Genomic DNA, 5,000 nt, shown 5'->3' with positions numbered 1-5,000 from the left:
ATGCATGCCCACATAGATAGATCAAATACGCAAATGCCGCTATACATGCTGAACGTCTGTGCAAACAAAAGTAACCACACGTCACCCACACACTCTATCACACACTACTCTCTGCCTGTAACAGACACAGATTCAATAATTAAGCGCCAGCATGGACCAACGTCCGGTGCATCCTATGCGCCACAATACACCAACCAGACTATGATAACCAGGCCAGGAGGTCCAATCATAAAACACAATATCCCACTCGTCCGACAACCACAATTGCTCAGATAAGCCATCAACACCCACACATGTCCTACACAGGGGTGCACCCAACATCACCACACTCCATCGTCTTACAGCACAAATACACCGGCGGGAATGAAACACACAGGTCTGCCGCAACCACAGACACGGCGCGCCCCCCTCTCACTAGCGAAAAGCGCATCCCGACGTGACATACCTCCTTTGACACACTGACGCTGCCTCGCGCATCCACTTCCTACGGTCAATATCAACGAACCTCGCCCCCCCCCCCCCCAACACGCCATCCCATACCACATTGTGTACCGTACCCAAACATAACATGTACTGTACTACAACGCAATGTGTACCATAAAACAACCCAGTTTGTACCTTAACCTAACCTATGTCACCTTAACCTAACCTATGTCACCTTAACCTAACCTATGTCACCTTAACCTAACCTATGTCACCTTAACCTAACCTATGTCACCTTAACCTAACCTATGTCACCTTAACCTAACCTATGTCACCTTAACCTAACCTATGTCACCTTAACCTAACCTATGTCACCTTAACCTAACCTATGTCACCTTAACCTAACCTATGTCACCTTAACCTAACCTATGTCACCTTAACCTAACCTATGTCACCTTAACCTAACCTATGTCACCTTAACCTAACCTATGTCACCTTAACCTAACCTATGTCACCTTAACCTAACCTATGTCACCTTAACCTAACCTATGTCACCTTAACCTAACCCATCTTGCACCCTAACCTAACCTATGTTGCACCTTAACCTAACCTATGTCGCACCTTAACCTAACCTATTTTGCACCGTTACCTAACTCAATATGCACCGCAATGTAACTCAATATGCACCGCAATGTAACGCAATTTGTACCGCAATTTGTACCGCAATGTAATGCAATTTGTACCGCAATGTAATGCAATTTGTACCGCAATGTAATGCAATTTGTACCGCAATGTAATGCAATTTGTACCGCAATGTAATGCAATTTGTGCCGCAATCTACCCCAAGTTGTGCCGCAATCTACCCCAAGTTGTGCCGCAATCTACCCCAAGTTGTGCCGCAATCTACCCCACGTCGTGCCCCAACGTGACCCAGGTTGTGCCCCAACGTGACCCAGGTTGTGCCCGAACCTGACCCAGGTTGTGCCCGAACCTGACCCAGGTTGTGCCCGAACCTGACCCAGGTTGTGCCCGAACCTGACCCAGGTTGTGCCCGAACCTGACCCAGGTTGTGCCCGAACCTGACCCAGGTTGTGCCCGAACCTGACCCAGGTTGTGCCCGAACCTGACCCAGGTTGTGCCCGAACCTGACCCAGGTTGTGCCCGAACCTGACCCAGGTTGTGCCCGAACCTGACCCAGGTTGTGCCTTAACCTGACCCAGGTTGTGCCTTAACCTGACCCAGGTTGTGCCTTAACCTGACCCAGGTTGTGCCTTAACCTGACCCAGGTTGTGCCTTAACCTGACCCAGGTTGTGCCTTAACCTGACCCAGGTTGTGCCTTAACCTGACCCAGGTTGTGCCTTAACCTGACCCAGGTTGTGCCTTAACCTGACCCAGGTTGTGCCTTAACCTGACCCAGGTTGTGCCTTAACCTGACCCAGGTTGTGCCTTAACCTGACCCAGGTTGTGCCTTACCCTGCTCTGTAATTGGCATATGACACGTTACATTAATGTATTGTTGTCCAACCGCAACCCGCTCAGAATAGTTCGCGACTCGCACTCCCCGGTCTCATGTGTATCGTTTCATGTTCAACACGTCGCAAGTGTTGCTTCCTTTTTACATGCTCACGCTATACACTGTAATGTGGACGCCAGCAGGACGTACATCGCCCCCCCCCCCACCCTTCCCCCTTCCCCCTGCCTTCGCAAGCTGGTCGGTCAGGTGCATGCCGAAGCACTCAGTCTACGTCGTGTTCTGTCCTGTGTCCACTGTCCGCCGATGTACGCCTAACCCACACACTGTACTGCACAGCGGTCCTCATGTACTGAATGATACACTCTGGCACATGTGTGACCGTACAAAGACTGCGGTGAACCATACCGTCCAGATGTTGTGCACACAGCTACGTGTCATCTCGCCATAACAGCTGCATTGCAGTGTGGTACGCCATAGAGACGTGTGGGAGTAATGGACGCGGTGGATGGCGATCAGCATGAGCCGTCTGTTCATGTAGTGGCGCGTGTATGCAGACGTAGTAGTCTCTTCTCACACAATGTGATAGCACGGTGCCCCGCGTTCCACATCTGCGACATGCTACAGAGGCCGGTTGACAGTTGGTCGCGCAATGGACATCGCATACGTACGGGGGCACCTTCCACGTGCCCTCTAGTTGGGCACATTTTGTTGCGTGGATGTGAGCGGACGTATTGTGTCTTGACACCTGACAGGCAGGCATGCAATAATAGTTGACTTTGCAAACGGGGATGGACGTGTACGTTTACTGGTGACGTTACGCAAATGAACAACTGGTAACCCGTTGTGGTGCGGTTGTCCTTGCTGGAGGTACATCTGTGAGGGCAACGATCGGTACAGCTACGAAGCGGTCCCCACCATACCAACGAACGTGAATGTGAATCTGGGTGTGAAGCGATACGCGGCTGTGGGTGGGTGGGACTGTCCCCGGCCGGTGAGGGGGGGCCGCCCGGCGTGCTGGCCGCGCGGTGCGTGGGCGCACGCGCTACAGCCGGCTGGTGGGGGCGCCCAGTGGCAGGCGCGCCGGCCGACGGACGCGGCAGGCGGCGCAGCTGCGCGCCGGGGCACCCTGCGCGCGGCGCCGTGCAGCCAAAGTGGGTCCTCGCCGGCCCGGTGCGAAGCGCGGTGGACATCTGCAGTGTGCTGGTCCGATTGAGGACTGTGTGCGTTGAGGATGCGCCGCCGCCCGGCACTCGGCGCCGCGACGCCGTCTGCTGCTCGGTCGCCCCAGCGGTTCTCGCTGGTGGTTTGTATCGCAGTTGTGCAGACGTGTTGGCACGTGCGCTGTGCTGGGAGAGTTCGCTTCGGCACCCACGTGGGGCCTTTTCCCTTCTGTGGCGCTGGCGTTGGAGCTGCCGGTCACCGTAGGTGGCGCGTGTTGTCTCCCGCCGGCAATGCCACGACAGCACGCTCCCGGGCCTCTGTCGGCAGCGGCAAGCTCAGTTGGGAGCACGGGTGGTCGCACCTAAAGCGTCTACTCGCCTAACTCCGGGCGATTGCGCCTCTCTCGAACCCGACCAAGTACTTAGGACGGCGCTGCGCGCCGCCGGGACCTGAGAGGGTTTCGAGGTGTATTGTGCAGGGGAGCTCAGCCTCCTCCTGTTTGCAGAATAATTGAGCGGACGCTTGCGTGTTCGCGCGGGCCCCCGGGACACACTCCCGGGCGGCCGGCTGCTCAGCTCTAGTTGACGCAGCTCCCTGGTTGATCCTGCCAGTAGTCATATGCTTGTCTCAAAGATTAAGCCATGCATGTCTCAGTACAAGCCGCATTAAGGTGAAACCGCGAATGGCTCATTAAATCAGTTATGGTTCCTTAGATCGTACCCACGTTACTTGGATAACTGTGGTAATTCTAGAGCTAATACATGCAAACAGAGTCCCGACCAGAGATGGAAGGGACGCTTTTATTAGATCAAAACCAATCGGTCGGCTCGTCCGGTCCGTTTGCCTTGGTGACTCTGAATAACTTTGGGCTGATCGCACGGTCCTCGTACCGGCGACGCATCTTTCAAATGTCTGCCTTATCAACTGTCGATGGTAGGTTCTGCGCCTACCATGGTTGTAACGGGTAACGGGGAATCAGGGTTCGATTCCGGAGAGGGAGCCTGAGAAACGGCTACCACATCCAAGGAAGGCAGCAGGCGCGCAAATTACCCACTCCCGGCACGGGGAGGTAGTGACGAAAAATAACGATACGGGACTCATCCGAGGCCCCGTAATCGGAATGAGTACACTTTAAATCCTTTAACGAGTATCTATTGGAGGGCAAGTCTGGTGCCAGCAGCCGCGGTAATTCCAGCTCCAATAGCGTATATTAAAGTTGTTGCGGTTAAAAAGCTCGTAGTTGGATTTGTGTCCCACGCTGTTGGTTCACCGCCCGTCGGTGTTTAACTGGCATGTATCGTGGGACGTCCTGCCGGTGGGGCGAGCCGAAGGCGTGCGACCGCCTCGTGCGTGTTCGTGCGTCCCGAGGCGGACCCCGTTGAAATCCTACCAAGGTGCTCTTTATTGAGTGTCTGGGTGGGCCGGCACGTTTACTTTGAACAAATTAGAGTGCTTAAAGCAGGCAAGCCCGCCTGAATACTGTGTGCATGGAATAATGGAATAGGACCTCGGTTCTATTTTGTTGGTTTTCGGAACCCGAGGTAATGATTAATAGGGACAGGCGGGGGCATTCGTATTGCGACGTTAGAGGTGAAATTCTTGGATCGTCGCAAGACGAACAGAAGCGAAAGCATTTGCCAAGTATGTTTTCATTAATCAAGAACGAAAGTTAGAGGTTCGAAGGCGATCAGATACCGCCCTAGTTCTAACCATAAACGATGCCAGCCAGCGATCCGCCGCAGTTCCTCCGATGACTCGGCGGGCAGCCTCCGGGAAACCAAAGCTTTTGGGTTCCGGGGGAAGTATGGTTGCAAAGCTGAAACTTAAAGGAATTGACGGAAGGGCACCACCAGGAGTGGAGCCTGCGGCTTAATTTGACTCAACACGGGAAACCTCACCAGGCCCGGACACCGGAAGGATTGACAGATTGATAGCTCTTTC

The 5,000-nt window shown here is 54.1% G+C and overlaps 1 non-coding gene across 1 annotated transcript in view; it reads left to right on the top strand.

Moving 5' to 3' along the window:
* The first annotated feature begins 3,650 nt into the window (after positions 1-3,650).
* The window catches only part of LOC126139211 (small subunit ribosomal RNA), a 1,909-nt gene continuing 559 nt past the window's right edge, over positions 3,651-5,000 (top strand). The window contains exon 1 of the ribosomal RNA XR_007528644.1: positions 3,651-5,000. This exon is cut by the window's right edge and continues 559 nt beyond it. This is a non-coding gene — a ribosomal RNA (small subunit ribosomal RNA).

The sequence above is a fragment of the Schistocerca cancellata genome, unplaced genomic scaffold, assembly GCF_023864275.1.
Source record: "Schistocerca cancellata isolate TAMUIC-IGC-003103 unplaced genomic scaffold, iqSchCanc2.1 HiC_scaffold_681, whole genome shotgun sequence".
Lineage (NCBI taxonomy): Eukaryota > Metazoa > Arthropoda > Insecta > Orthoptera > Acrididae > Schistocerca > Schistocerca cancellata.
The sequence above is the reverse complement of the archived record's forward strand: the minus strand, read 5'-3'. Positions and strand labels throughout refer to the sequence as shown.